Genomic DNA, 16,696 nt, shown 5'->3' on the forward strand with positions numbered 1-16,696 from the left:
ACAGCCGGGGGACACTTTTATATCGGTCCCTGCGGCCGTGGAATTACCCCCCCAACTAGTCACTCCTGGCCGGGGTACCCTGGAGGAGTGGGGACCCCTTAAATCAAGGGGTCCCCCTCCAGCCACCCAAGGGCCGGGGGTGAAGCCCGAGGCTGTCCCCCCCATCCATGGGCTGCGGATGGGGGCTGATAGCCTTGTGACAAATAAAAGAATATTGTTTTTTTGCAGCAGAACTACAAGTCCCAGCAAGCCTCCCCCGCAAGCTGGTATTTGGAGAATCACAAGTACCAGCATGCGGGTGGGAAACGGGCCCACTGGTACCTGTAGTTCTACTGCAAAAAAATACCCAAATAAAAACAGAACACACACCGTGATAGTAAAACTTTATTACATACATGCCGACACACACATACTTACCTACGTTCACATGCCGACTCTGTCCACGTCTCCAAAATGAATCCATGGGGTACCTGAAACTAAAATTATACTCACCTAAATCCATTGTAGCTGTCCTGTTCTTTTTTTTAATCCACGTACTTGGCAAAAAAACAAACCGCATACCCAGACCACGGACTGAAATGGGTCCCATGTTGGTGTTAGACGTGCATCCGGTATCCGCCATAAGTGCAGTGGGATATAGACAATTGATGGAGGTATTGTGTCCCGGTACCAAATCCCATCTAGATTCCACTTCACTAGGCAGGCGATACTGAGATTTTGCCATTTAATTCCAGTGATTTGGACATATAATTATTAATTACAGTGATTTTGCCAATTAATTCCTGTGATTTGGACGTATAATTCCTGGGATTTTGCCAATTAATTACAGTGATTTGGACGTATAATTATTAATTACAGTGATCTTGCCAATTAATTCCAGTGATTTGGACATATAATTCCAGTGATTTTGCCATTTAATTCCAGTGAGTTGGATGTTTAATTCCAGTGATTTGGACGTATAATTCCAGTTGGAATTGTTTGTGTCGCTTTGCTTAGTCATGCAGCTACCTCATTGCACCTCTTCAACATCTTTGCATGAGGTGCTGTTTGGGGCCTAGTTTTTGAAAAGTGCCATCCGGTCTGACACTGCCGTATGAGTCCAGGGGTACTGCGGTATAAGTCCGCCAATTGCAGAATTTTAAAAAAATGACAGGTTCGTGCTGCAGATGCTGTCAGTGGATCGAACAATTGCGGCCCACTCTCGAAATTCAGTCACTGCGTGACACTACTAGATGGGCCAGGTGGTTGTGTTGCTTAGCTTAGTCATCCAGCAACCTCGGTGCCCCTTTTTTTCTTCTTTGCATCATGTGCTGTTTGGGGCCTTTTTTTATATCTGTCCTCCTGTCTGCTACTGCAGTGCAACTCATAGATGAGCCAATTGTTTGTGTAGCTTGGCTTAGTCATACAGCTACCTCATTGCACCTCTTCTATATCTTTGCCTGATGTACTATTTGGGGCCTTTTTTTATATTTGCCCTCCTGTATGCCACTGCAGTGCCACGCCTAGATGGGCCAATTGTTTGTGTTGATTGGCTTAGTCACACAACTACCTCATTGCAATTATTTTTCTTCTTTGCATGATGTTCTGTTTGGGGCCTTTTTTTTTTATATCTGCCCTCCTGTCTGACACAGCAGTGCCACGACTAGATGGGCCAGGTGTTTGTGTTGTTCACTTGTGTCACTTGGCTTAGTCATCCAACAACCTCGGTGCAACCTTTTGGCCTGTGATCCACCTATAGGTAGGTATCATACAAACCCTCAGGGAGTGACCAATACTGCCAAATCATGGGTTTCTATGGCAAAGTTTTGCAATGTTTTTATTAAGGCATCTATCATTTTTTGTGATTGCTCTTACCTTAACAATATACTTTATGCTAGCTTATCATCTAAATATAACGACACGGACACCAACTGCATGGATTTAAAAGGTCATTGTATTTATTAATTGGGTGACCTAAACGTAGGGATAGCAAGGAAGATGCTACAATGGCAAGCTCCAATCAAAGGGGTAAGTGCTCCACAGCGACCACTAAGTTATGCTACATATGACCGGTGCCATAGCGCTTTCCCGGCAAATTAAATTGAACATGGGGATAGCAAGGAAGACACTACAATGGCCAACTCCAGTCAAATATATCATACAACTTGGCAGTGACTAAAACACCCCCCAACTGTAATGGCGGCGACTGAAACGCCATAACTATATATAAGTATTAACTGTGCTGTGAAGGGTTGATCACCCCTTACTCGCACGGTACGGACTTCCTAGTGGGAACCATTCTCAAGGACAGGACAACACCAGCCGTCCATCAAAGGGGTAAGTGCCCCATAGCGACCACTTATGCTACATATGACCAGTGGCCGCAGCGCCTTCCCGCCACCGCCAGCTTTACGAACCGAAGCTTGACATCCAAAGAACTAGACCAAATCTAACCATATCAACCTTACTCCAAAAAGGAAAATAAACCCTTGATGAATACACCAACACCCAATGGGGAAAGATGCACCCCATCCTTCCTGAAATAGTGGGGACTCTGAAGCACCAAAAATGGGTGCTTAATAGCAACACCACCAGAAGAGACTACAAATTTCGACACCGGAAAATGTATCTTCTTCCGTGCTCTTTCCAGGGCAACCACACCATAGGAACCTCTCCACACAAACCTGGGTATAATGGGGGTGATTCTGAGTTGTTCGCTTGCTAGCTGCTTTTAGCAGCATTGCACATGCTAAGCTGCCGCCCTCTGGGAGTGTATCTTAGCATAGCAGAATTGCGAACAAAAGATTAGCAGAATTGCGAATAGAAATTTCTTAGCAGTTTCTGAGTAGCTCGAGACTTGCTCCAACACTGCGATCAGTTCAGTCAGTTTTGTTCCTGGTTTGACCTCACAAACACACCCAGCGTTCGCCCAGCCACTCCCCCATTTCTCCAGCCACTCCCGCGTTTTCCCTGAAACGCCTGCGTTTTTCCGCACACACCCATAAAACGGTCAGTTTCCGCCCAGAAACACCCACTTCCTGTCAATCACACTACGATCAGCAGAACGAAGAAAAAACCTTGTTAGGCCGTGAGTAAAATACCAAACTTTTGTGCAAATTTACTTGGCGCAGGCACGCTGCGAACATTGCGCATGCGCAGTTTGCGACTAATCGCTCCGTAGCGAAAAAATAATAATAAGCGAACAACTCGGAATGACCCCCAATATCCGACCAAACCAAAAGGACTTCTGGCCAGCGAAGCCGTGCCAATTCCAAATCTGACTTGACCGTCAATATCAAATCAATCCCCTTAACTTGGCCGATATCGATACCACCTAGGTGAATGACTAACCAGTCAGGCCGCCACCACTGTTCTTCCTCTGGAACACTAGGTCCAAGAAACCAGCCCATTTAAGGCCCCGGACACCTAGCCATCTGACTCTCCTACCACCCAACAACTCAGAAGCTCATCTACCAACAGGGTGCCGCTCGGCCCAAAACACATAAAAGTGGCCTACCACCCAGACCTGTTCGCAGGGACCGCTGGGAGCTGTAACAGAAATATAACCTAATAGTCAGAGAACTCAAAAGTGTGTGCAAAAGACAAAAACATCAAATAAACCTCTGTAAATAGCAGATACAAAAAAACAGGTGTAAATTTGGTGCTTCAAACGGAGTGCTGCAAAAACCTCTGAGCCCACCTGTAGGGCAAAAAATTTAGTTTAAAAAGAAAATGTGTGGTTTTCGCGCTATCTCCTGTTGTGATAAGGTGAAGTCACTATGTAAGTGGATTCGATGAATATCAAGATAAATTCATAGTTTATAGTTCCAAGAAAATGCCCAAAAATGTTATTCCCGTATTCTTTCTGTTGAGTCATAGGTTCTCCAAATCTTTCTTCAATTTTGGTTCAGAGGGATGTTAATTCTTCATCTCCAATGTATGAAAAGAAGAGATAGGAGAAACCGCCATAGTGTAACTCAATTTTAATAAAAGAACAAAGGTATTAAAACATATGGCTGGCAGCGTACCTTAAGATAAGGTGTATATAGCACAACAAGTCTCGTATATATAATGTCTGTGGTGAATCCCTGGTGCAAGAATCCCCCTTCAGAATCCAAAGCTGGGTCGCTGTCCAGACAGATGCTGTTCACCAACGCGTTTCGGCTCTCCTGAGCCTTTATCAAGGTGTTTGGGCTGATAGTACTATGGGTATATATATACCCCTTGCTGAAAGTTCATTGGTGGATTCAGTCCAGGAAGTGAATTTCCTTAATGCATCTTATTATTTCAAAACACAGAAACACTTCTATACACATTATCTCTATTAGGTATACATTCCATTAAATTTTTTTTTAACAAAAACGATTTTTTAATGTCCTAAAAAAAAAAGTCTAACTAAAATAATAAAACAACTACTTCCGGTATCTCTCCGGATGTAGTCCAGGAACCCATGTGTTCAATATAATAGTTTCCCCCAGTCTTGGAATTGGTACTGGTTCACCGCTCTTGCGGTGTTTGGTGTGCTGCGTTATTCCGATCCCCAGCGGAAGTGTCGTATACCAACTTCCGCTTTGCGTTCCACCTCGGCGCTTGCGTTCCAACCACGGCCCGCACTTCCTGTTTCGTGTTAAAATCGGTATGGAACGCAAGTGCTGGGTGTACGGGTATCTGCAAACACTGGCACCTCCATAGGTGTGCGCAGAGGGGGTGCCTGGTGCGCACAGGCACCCCCTAATGTCTGGCACCCCGATCTCACATGCCTGATGCAGCGATAGCCAAGCAGGCTGATTACTGTCCCCTCTGCGCTGCACCCTGTCAGGACCTCATTACACCCTTAATCAAGGGTGCCACTGCCACCGGCTTTCAAACTCCCCGCTCCACCTCCATGTACAAAAACAGCGTGATGTGATGTGATTACATCATGCTGCTCGCACACCCACCCGCCACATGCCCACCTCTCTCCTTCTATGCTATGCCAACGCCAGCCACTGAAGAGGATCAGCATGCAGCCAGCGTTCCTCTTAGGAAGACACATTCAACACTGTCAGGAGGTCAGCAGCAACATAGACACGTCACTCGTTTTTCCAGCAGCAGCAGCAGTACTAGTCTGCCACTGCCAGTGTCAGTGAGTGACTGACTTGTAAGTAAGCTGCTGCAGCTTGCAGGGGAAAGAGAGGGGGAGCCAGACCAGGCTGAGGAGGAGCAGTGTAATTGCAGTGAGTGCCATCAGGGGTGTTTGTTTGGTGCACACCACAACATCTGACAATGTATCTGCTTTATTAGGATTGGTACAAGGGTGGATATTTTATATGCGTTGGCCATCAATAGATGGTGCTAGATACACCCAAAAGGCCATGCTAGACACACCCCTCCAACGGTGCACCCCCTAATAAAATGTGCTGCGCACGCCTATGAGCACCTCCTGACCAAAGACCCAATTATAGGCACTATTGTCCCTAAAAAACCTAAATTTATTTATAAAAAAAGCCAACAATGTAAAAAATAAGGTAGTCAAAAGTTCCGTACCGCCTAAAAGAGAGGGTAGAATTAAAACAAAAGGATTCCATAGATGTGGGCTCTGTATGATGTGTAAGAACCATCAGGGACAAGTGAGTAAAACTACCCACTATCAGTCGACATCCACGAAACAAGAATTTGAAATATCCAATTTCATAACGTGTAATAGGAGTAACTGCATCTACATTATCGAATGTAAATGCAATCTGCAATACATAGGACGAACTACGAGACCACTAAAAGAGAGGTGGTCTGAACATTTACGAAATATTAAAAAAGGTTATGAAAAACACTCCTTATCCCTGCATTTTAAGGAAAAACATTAGAGTTCAATATCAGGAATTAAAAATGTTATAGGAATCAAAATAGTGGAAAAACAATGGAGAAGGAAATCAATAGAAAACAATCTTGCCACTACTGAAATGAGAGCAATATATGAGAGGAAAATCCTCCACCCAAAAGGAATCAATACAGATTTTGAAATCAAATGGTTCCTATATTTTAACTGGTACGATGTCCATACACCTTTTTGAGAAGCGGTTGTTCCATTAGAAGCAATACATAAAATTATTTTTGCATAGGTGGTAAGAAATTATCTCCCAGTACAACTAACTTAATTTCATTTAATAATTGATCCACTCTTATGAGAAGTATTAATAACATGAGTGGTTTTAAACAAATCCCCCTTTTTTTTACTTCAGAAGTTTCTTTCCATATGGTTTTATTATGATATTGGGTTTAATGAGAATGAATTCCCTCTGTTTTAAAAGGAAGTGACAGCTAATACCCGTACACCCAGCACTTGCGTTCCATACCGATTTTAACACGAAACAGGAAGTGCGGGCCGTGGTTGGAACGCAAGCGCCGAGGTGGAATGCAAAGCGGAAGTTGGTATACGACACTTCCGCCGGGGATCGGAATAACGCAGCACACCAAACACCGCAAGAGCGGTGAACCAGTACCAATTCCAAGACTGGGGGAAACTATGATATTAAACACATGGGTTCCTGGACTACATCCGGAGAGATACCGGAAGTAGTTGTTTTATTATTTTAGTTAGACCTATTTTTTAGGACATTAAAAAATCTTTTTGTTAAAAAATTTTTTTAATGGAATGTATACCTAATAGAGATCATGTAGTGTTTCTGTATTTTGAAATAATAAGATGCAATAAGGAAATTCACTTCCTGGAGTAAATCCACCAATGAATTTTCAGCAAGGGGTATATATAGTACCCATAGTACTATCAGCCCAAACACCTTGCATAGTACTATCAGCCCAAACACCTTGATAAAGGCTCAGGAGAGCCGAAACGCGTTGGTGAACAGCATCTGTCTGGACTGCGACCCAGCTTTGGATTCTGAAGGGGGATTCTTACACCAGTGATTCACCACAGACATTATATATACGAGACTTGGTGTGCTATATGGGATCCGGTCTGAAGATCGACAGTGTCTAGGTCGACAATGTTTAGGTCGACCACTATAGGTCGACAGTCACTAGGTCGACATGGATGGAATGTCGACAGGGTGTCTAGGTCGACATGTGCTAGGTCGACAGGTCTAAAGGTCGACATGAGTTTTTCAATTTTTTTATCTTTTTTTGAATTTTTTCTTACTTAACAATCCACGTGGACTACGATTGGAACGGTAAAGTGTGCCGAGCGAAGCGGTAGCGGAGCGAAGGCACCATGCCCGAAGCATGGCGAGCGAAGCGAGCCATGCGAGGGGACGCGGTGCACTAATTTGGGATCCCGGTCACTCTACGAAGAAAACGACACAAAAAATAAATAAATTCTCATGTCGAGCTTTAGACCTGTCGACCTAGCACATGTCGACATAGAAACCCTGTCGACCTTCCATCCATGTCGACCTAGTGGCTGTCGACCTATAGTGGTCGACCTAAACATTGTCGACTTAGACACTGTCGATAAAATGAACCACACCCGTGCTATATACACCTTATCTTAAGGTACGCTGCCAGCAATATGTTTTAATACCTTTGTTCTTTTGGGATGCAGTCAGTTTACCTCCAATCAAAATCCCGACGTTCAAAATCCCGACACCAATTGACCGATGGTCAAAATCCCGACAAGGTCAAAATACCGACACGGACAAAATACCGACATTTAAAATACCGACAAGGTCAAAATACTGACATGTAAAATGCCGACAGGTCAAAATACAGACATGAGTTTTTCATGATTTTTTTCATTGAAACTGACTTGTTCATACTTTACCATCCCAGTGGACCTGGAGGGGGAATATAATAGTGTGCCGAGCGCAGCGAGCCATGCGAGGGGACGCGGTACACTTTATATGGTGTCCATGTTGATTTATGTCGACATACACAAAAAAACATCAAAAAATGCATGTCGGTATTTTGACCTGTCGGCATTTTACATGTCGGTATTTTGTCCTTGTCGGTATTTTAAATGTCGGTATTTTGTCCGTGTCGGTATTTTGACCTTGTCGGGATTTTGACCATCGGTCAATTGGTGTCGGGATTTTGAACGTCGGGATTTTGATTGGAGGTATTTCATACCAATCCCGTTCTTTTATTAAAATTGAGTTACACTATTGCGGTTTCTCCTATCTCTTCTTTTCATACATTGGAGATGAAGAATTAACATCCCTCTGAACCAAAATTGAAGAAAGATTTGGAGAACCTATGACTCAACAGAAAGAATACGGGAATTACATTTTTGGGCATTTTCTTGGAACTATAAACTGTGAATTTATCTTGATATTCATCGAATCCACTTACATAGTGACTTCACCTTATCATAACAGGAGCGCGAAAACCACACATTTTCTTTTTAAACTGTAAATAGCAACCCAAGCAAAGGAGAAAACCTAAAAAACCTCACGTGGACCTCAGTGCAGTTACTACCTGTGTGCCAGGTGTGCACTGAGGGCGCACGCCCAGCGGCTTGTAATGAGTCAAATTGTCTGCTCAACAGAAGATAGGCTGACTGCGAGCTGTACACACCAGGACTGTTCACCATATTAAACTCCGGATTTATCAGCTTATAGCCTCCGTTTGCAAAGCACGGAGGTACCGGAGACGGTGTGGATTGGGCTAGGACGGCCCATTGGGATACCCCGTACGGCGCGGCTTCTATACAATCCGCTGAGGCTCTGGTGAGTGTCTCCATTTAAACAACGGGACAACACCAGTGAGGAGGTACTGAAGAAGCTCCTGCCCAGCGGTAATTGTGTATACATATATAAATATACATTTCTTCTTCTACACTAGCCGCTTATTGTCATGAACCTGTGATTTATGCAACTCTTTAAAAGAATACAGCCGTGAGTGACTTTTGTTCCATTTATTAGTATCATCTTTGTGCACATATAGAACCCACAACGGTTTTTTACCTTCCAGGTGTTACTCATAATTAAATTATATGCAAATAGGATCATTCACTATTGATGCTTTAATTATAATTTAAAAACGGAGGCATATTTAGTGCAAACTTATACTATTGTGATGTTTTAAGATTGTTATTACTCCCGGGAGGTTGTTGTACTTCTTATATGCATTTTAAAAAATAAATGTTTTTTAATCTTCTGGTTGTCTAGCGCCACTTGTTATTTGTTTTATAGCATGAGAAGCCTGACTGCCAGCGGGGAGAGATGGTAAGTATCTCTCTCTCTCTCTCTATTCTGTCTGTCACAATTTGTAAAAAGGGGGACGCTGTCTGCCATAATTTGTAAAAAGGGGGACGCTGTCTTCCGTAATGTGTAAAAAGGGGGATGCTGTTTGCCGTAATGTGTAAAAAGGGGGACGCTGTCTGCCGTAATGTGTAATAAGGGGGACGCTGTCTGCCGTAATGTGTAAAAAGGGCACGCTGTCTGCCGTAATGTGTAAAAAGGGGATGCTGCATGCTGTAATGTGTAAAAAGGGGGACTGTCTGCCGTAATGTGTGTAAAGGCACGCTGTTTGCCGTAATGTGTAAAAAGGGGGACGCTGTCTGCCGTAATGTGTAAAAAGAGGAACGTTATGTGTAAAAAGGGGACGCTGTCTGCCATAATGTGTAAAAAGGGGGCGTTGGCTGCCGTAATGTGTAAAAAGGGGGACTCTGTCTGCCGTGATGTGTAAAAAGGGGGATGCTGTCTGCCGTAATGTGTAATAAGGGGGACGCTGTCCGCTGTAATGTGTAATAAGGGGGACGCTGTCTGTCGTAATGTGTAAAAAAGGGCACGCTGTCTGCCGTAATGTGTAAAAAGGGGATGCTGCCTGCCGTAATGTGTAAAAAGGGGGACTGTCTGCCGCAATGTGTAAAAAGGCACGCTGTCTGCCGTAATGTGTAAAAAGAGGGACGCTGTCTGCCGTAATGTGTAAAAAGGGGGATGCTGTCTGCCATAATGTGTAAAAAGGGGACACTGTCTGCCGCAGGGTCGGACTGTCCCACAGGGGTACCAGGGAAACCACCAGTAGGCCCCACTGCCTGAGTGCCCACTCCTTCCTCTAGGGATTAGGTTCCAGACTGTGCACTTGTATTATACATGGTAGATATGTTGCATTACACTGCACTAGACTATTGTGTATTTCAAGCCTCTGTAGATGCTGGCCATACACCCTTTATAGGCTGGCCACACCCTTAAGTATGGGCCCCTATTACTGCATTCCCCCGGTGGGCCCTTCATACCCCAGTCCGACACTGGTCTGCCGTAATGTGTAAATAAGGGGACTGTCTGACGTAATGTGTAGAAAAAGGGGATGCTGTCAGCCGTAATGTATAAAAAGGGGGACTGGCTGCCGTAATGTGTAAAAGGAGCTCTACTTGGTGTAGTGGCGCTACTGTGCAGTGTAATTAGAATAATGGAGACTACTGTGCACCGTAGTATGAATTGGTATTATTTTGTGGCCACGCCCCTTCCCCATGAAGCCACACCCCTATATATTTTTCATGTGCCTGCGGTGCGTACTACCCCAATTTTGCATGGGGGGGCGCCATTGCTGTTTATTGCACACAGCGCTAAAATGCCTAGTTACGGCACTGGTGGACCTAGAGAAACAGCCAATTGTAATTAGGTCTGCTCGGAGGAAAAATTTTAAATTCTCTGCGCACCCTCGATTCCCAAATGCGAGCCATTCACAAACCGATGGGTAAACATCATTTTTGGTCTGGTGTAACAGGTGCAACAACAAACCTTATCCAGCTGAACATAGGACTTAGAAGAAGCGGATTTCCAATGCCCCATATCCTGTATGGCAGCCGTTGAAAGACCGCTAGCTGCAGTAGCAGCACCTATGCGGAAAGAGTACGTCCCATAATCAGCGCTTTTCAGCCCCAATGCACATAAACAACGTTTCAACACTGCAGCAAACTGAAACCTGATGAGAGACAGGGAATCCCTGTGTAGCAAGAATTGGAAGCCACCCAGAGACCGTAAAGGGCAAATAGATGTGTGCCAACTGGACCGGGCATAACTCCGGATCCGTATGACTCTTTAAAGTCACCCAACATCCCCGAACCAGCTGGTCGGTCTTGGAACGAGGTATCTTGCTCAACACTATCTCGGGCTGGCATCCTATGTCCGGAAACAACAGACGGTATCCCTGGATCGTTTATTTGATGCCACAAGTTTGCTGATCCTTAATGCACCAAAAAATGCCCAGGAATAAGCCAATCTGAACAGGGCCGCCTCAAATTCAGAATCAGTTACTGCAATGAGAATCACCAACAACTCGCGCAACAAATGCAAATCTATAAGGTTGCGCGAATCTGTGGGAGGGGGCTTCTCTATTGCCCAGCCCTTTAAAGCTTTGGATAGGACAAAAGACCTAGTGGGATATTTCTCAAGCCGCAAGTGAGCGTGGAACAAAATACCTGCAAGGCCGCTTTGGGCCTACCCTGTGTGTAATCGACGCCTCCCAAACGAAAGCCAGCAACAGCTCCCCCTCTAGCTTACCCTCTTCTGCAAACCTAGTGCGATATGACTCCCAGTCTTGCCAGGCTGCAGAATATGCCCGATGAGTTGGGGGAGCAAAGATTTCTGCACAAAATCCGTTATGCCTGATCTACTATATAATCTGCCAGACATATGGCGGACATGTCAATCCCAGGGATCAGCTCCCAGAGCCAACTCGCGAAATCTACTGAAGTTGAAACGTGACAAAGCATCCACAATGTCATTATCAACCCCAGGCACATGACGCGCAGTGAAGGTAATGTTGAAACGCAAGCATTTCAACACCACGAACATCAACAACCGCAACCGTGTTGGGACACAGAGGAACATTGGTTATTGATGGCCTGCACCACACCCAAATTGTCGCACCAGAATGTGATGGTCTGATTTGCCAATTTGGGAGCCCATAACTCAACTGCTATGATTATTGGAAAAAGTTCCAACAATAACAAATTTGCCGTAAAGCCTTGAGAGACCCAAAAAGGAGGCCGGGGAGCAACACACCACTCACACTGAAAGAAAGCCTCGAAACCAGTGGACCCCACAGCATCTGTGAATAACTGCATGTGGGCATTAGAGACAGGCCCGAGGGGCCACAGCAACTCCAAATTAAACTAAAAAAGAAGACCAAATTCTCAGGTCATCTTTAATCTCCCCGGACAGTTGAATGGTGTGATGCGCCCCGGACACCCTAGCAGTGGCCCTCTCCGGTTTACAGCAGAAAAACCTCCCCATGGGGATAACCCTGCAAGCAAAATTGAAGGAGCCCAGATGGGATTGAACCTGATGCAGCCTGACCCTGCTTTTGCCCAAACAGTCATGTATTTGGTTCAAAAGCTTCAGCAACTTATCGGCCGTAATACGGCAGCAACCTGCCACCGTATCCACCTCGATACCCAGGTATGAAAAAAAGCAGACAGGACCTTCGGTTTTGTCGTGGGCTATGGAGTCCCCCAATGCTTGAAACAGGGCACGCGCATAGGAAAGTAATTCTTGGCTGATGTTGCTATCTCTTGGCCCTATAAAGAGAAAATAGTCCAAATAGTGGGCGATGCCTTCATAGTCAGAAATAGAACATCTCATGGGCAGATACCTGTCAATATAGTAACCCCCGGCCAACAGAAAACCCATAAACCTAAACGAGTCAGGGTGAAGGGGAAGGAGTTGGATAACCGACTCAACATCTAACTTCACCAACAGGGTGGAGGGGCCAACCCCCCGTATCAACTCCAGGGCCTCGTCAAACAACTGATAATGGTCTATGCAATATTAGTCAGGAATGGCGTTGTTAATGGAACCCCCATGAGGATGAGACAGATGCTGTATTAAGCGGAATTTACTGGGGACCTTCTTGGGCACCACCCCTAAGGGGAAAATGCACAAGCCCGGCAGAGGTATACTATCAAAAGGTCAGCACATGCGTCCCATTTGGACTTCAGCCTCCACCTTCTGTCTCACAACATGGGGGAAATCCCTCGCCGACTTCAAATTCCTGTAGGACATAACCTGAATGGTGTCAGAAATGGGCAAGTGGAAGCCGGAACTAAAACCCTCTTCCAAAAACTCGGCATCAACTTTATTAGGATAACAAACCAACACTTAGCCAATGCCATCACCACTATGGGATGAGGGGCTTTACTTAGCACCTCCACCAACCTCCCGCTGTGCTGGCTGGAGTGCCACGACCGCTGACTTACATCCTTTAGCCAGGTGACTGGCTCCACAAACCCTACTGGAGTGTCAAAAATGACACTTCGCGCCCCTGTTGCATTTTGAGTCATTAAAAGCAAAACACAACCCCTTATCCGGGGGGCCAGCAGTACCCTTACCACCCGTGGGCGCCTCTTTCCTCGGGACCTCCGCAGCGGGCTTGCCTTGATTGATGACCTTAAGCCAGACCTTGATGTCCTTGAAACCCAAAGGCGCTGTCGAGTTACCGTCCTGTACTTCAAGGACATCTCATTGATAAGGAATACATATTTCCCAACGTTCTTATGTTCACCTGGCCTAGTGTCCAAACAACAGGCTGAAAATATACAAAAGCCCCGTAACCAGAGGTGGAAACTCCTAAACGCATTCTCACCCTTTCCCCCGGTTTCTTAGCCTTATCGTAATATTTCTTCATGTCCACAGTAAGGGTGAAGAAATCAACATATTTCCCCTTATTAATCTTCTCCCTCATCCGTTTCCTCAATCCTCTGGTCACTGCAGTGTTTGCCCAATGCACCATTTCTGTAAACAAAGGCGGCTCCCTGGGAGTAGCCGACTTAGTCTGCTGTTTTGGTGGGATACGGTCGTTAGGTCAACACAACTTAGGTCAACAGTCAATAGGTCGGCAACTGAAGGTCGACATGGACATTAGGTTGACATGTACTAAATCGACTGGCCAAAAGTTCAACATGATTTTTCCCCCTTTTAACACCTTTTGGACTTTTTCATACTTTATGATCCATGTGGACTACAATTGGGAACGGTAACCTGTGCCGAGCACAGCGGTAGTGGAGCGAGGCACCTTGCCCGAAGCGTGGCAAGCGAAGCGAGCCATGCGAGCGGATATGGTGCACTAATTGGGGTTCCCTGTCACTTTACGAAGACAATGACACAACAAAGTCCAAAAACTCATGTCGACCTTTTCACCTGTCGACCTAGTACATGTCGACCTAATGCCCATGTTGACCTAGTACATGTTGACCTAATGCCCATGTCGACTGTCAGTGGTCGACCTAATGACTGTCGACCTAAGTTGAGTCGACCCAATGAGCCATACCCCTTTCGGCTTTCCCTCCTTCTTTACCACTGCACGCGCAACTAATTTCGCTAGCTTGCGAGGGCGCTTGGGGGAATCCGACCCATTGCTGCTGGCCGAGGAATCGGACAAGGAATCATCAGATGATGCCCTAGAAACTTCCTGCTCACCTGATGCAGAGGGGCCAGGGATCCCGGAGGCATCCGCTGGCTGAGCACTTGCTGAAGCAGAAACCCCTCCCTCTGTAGGGACCGACTCGACAGCATCTTGTCCATCCACATCCAGCACCAGAATAGGGCCCTGCTCTTGTGGGTGACCCCAATTAATTTTGCGGTTAACCGCAGACCGCAAAGTTCCCATCATAGGCTAGAATGGAGGAGCGCGATCCTCCATTCTAGCTGGTACGCTACTCCTGATTGACAGGCTAGTAGCGCACAGCCAATAAGGAGAGTGCCATGATGTGGCGCTCCCTGATTGGCTGCTGGGATCTCCAGTGACAGGAGTCATGGGTGTCCCGGCATTCGGGGAAAGGGGTTCCATGTGTAAACATGGAATCCCTTTAGTGGCGTGGACCATTTTTTATTTTTTACAAGGCCATGGATTACTTCAGGAAAGAAGAGGACCGATCATCACTGGATAATAGGTGAGTATATTGGAATTTTGGATTTACAAGTACACGATTGGATGCTACTGGAGAAAGAGACGTGAATGGGCAGCGTGGGATGTAGGTAAGTATGTATGAGTGTGTAAGTGTGTTTTAATAAAATTGTACTGTCACGGTGTGTGTCTTGTTTTCATTTGGGTATTTCTTTTGTTGTAGAACTACAGGTACCAGCGGGCCTGTTATTTCCCAGCATGCTGGTACTTATGGTTCTCCAAGTACCAGCAAGCTGGGGAGGCTTGCTGGGACTTGTAGTTCTAAAACAAAAGGCAATATTATTTTTTCTAAAAACAAAAAGGCTATCAGCCCGGCACCCACCGCCCAGGGGTGCTGGGGACAGCCTCAGGCTTCACCCCTGGCTCTTGGGTGCCTGGAGGGGGGGACCCCTTGATATAAGGGGTCCTCACTCCTTCAGGGTACCCCAACCAGGGTTGACTAGTTGGGGAGGTGATGCCACGGCCGCAGGGACTAGTATAAAAGTGTCTCCAGCTGTGGCATTATCTTTCTGGCTAGTGGAGCCTGGTGCTGGTTTTAAAAAAACGGCGGACCCTACATCTTTTGTCCCCCTTATTTTTGGAACCAGGGCCAGCCTAAGAGCCCGGTGCTGGTTGTCTAAATACGGGGGGGGGGGGGACCCCAGTCAACTTTTCCTCAGTATTTAAACAACCAGGACTGGCTCAAAGAGCCCAAGGCTGGTTATGCTTAGGAGGGGGGACCCCACACAATTTTTTCTTATGATTTTTAACTATTTCTGACCCTTTTACACAGATAAGCATGCACGGATCTCACTGATCCCTGCATGACTATCTGAACATGCCAGCAAAAAGCAGGTCTATTTGAACGCTCCTTTTTTTTTTTTACGAATTCTATGCTTTCCCGGCAGTGTTTGGCTATTGTCGGCAGTGATTGAGAATACAAATTCTTAGTAAATTCCCAAGTTGTATAAAATAACAGCCGTGTTTGACCGATGGTCTATTCATTCGTATTTGTGAACTCTGCCAGGAAAAACCATATGAATAGCCCCAACACTGCCGAGATTTGTGTTTAGTAAATTCCCGAGGTCACACTTAGACAAGAAAAACAAAAACAAATAAAATTGGGACCTTAGTAAATATACCCCATGGTGAGATATGAATGGCGATTTCACCCACTAGACATCAAATAGGGAGATCTGCTAACTCACCAGCACAATTACCAAACACTGATGTGAATTTTTCAAAAAACAATGCAGAACGTTAATTAAAAGGGAAATTACATGGAGTGTGGGCAGTTGTAGGGATATAATCAGCTTTTGTTTTATGAAATCAATGAAGAAAGTGTAATGAAAGGTTAATGAAGAAAGTGTAATGACAGGATGAAATGAGGCCTCAGCAACAATATACTTCATTATAGGATGTGTGGTTAAGAATGTAAAGGGATGTCCCTGGTCAGTGACTGGGGGGGGGGAAGCATAAGAAGATACACAGAGATTATGCATTTTATGTGAGTTTTGGAGGGGTACCACAGGCGTGCCAGGGAGAGGGGTTCCATACAAACACAATGCACCATAGAAATAGTCAGTGCCAGATTAAGGTCCACATGGGCCTGGAGCTGAAAATCAGGAAAGGCCTATGGTGTGCTGCTGATAAGCGCTGTGGTGGTATGATCAGTGATGTATGGGCGTGGTCTATAATATATAGGGGGTATGGCCTGTGTCATGGTTTCTCCATATTTTTATTAATGTTCATCCTGCATACCTAGCCATTGCAGTAAATTACATTAATAAAGCAGAGATCATTACAGTGATCACCTTTTAATACAGAAAGCATAGCACAGGTAGCCTTATAATACAGAAAGCATTGATATGAATGCCACAATACAGAGTGCATTACA

The sequence above is a fragment of the Pseudophryne corroboree genome, chromosome 4, assembly GCF_028390025.1.
Source record: "Pseudophryne corroboree isolate aPseCor3 chromosome 4, aPseCor3.hap2, whole genome shotgun sequence".
NCBI lineage: Eukaryota > Metazoa > Chordata > Amphibia > Anura > Myobatrachidae > Pseudophryne > Pseudophryne corroboree.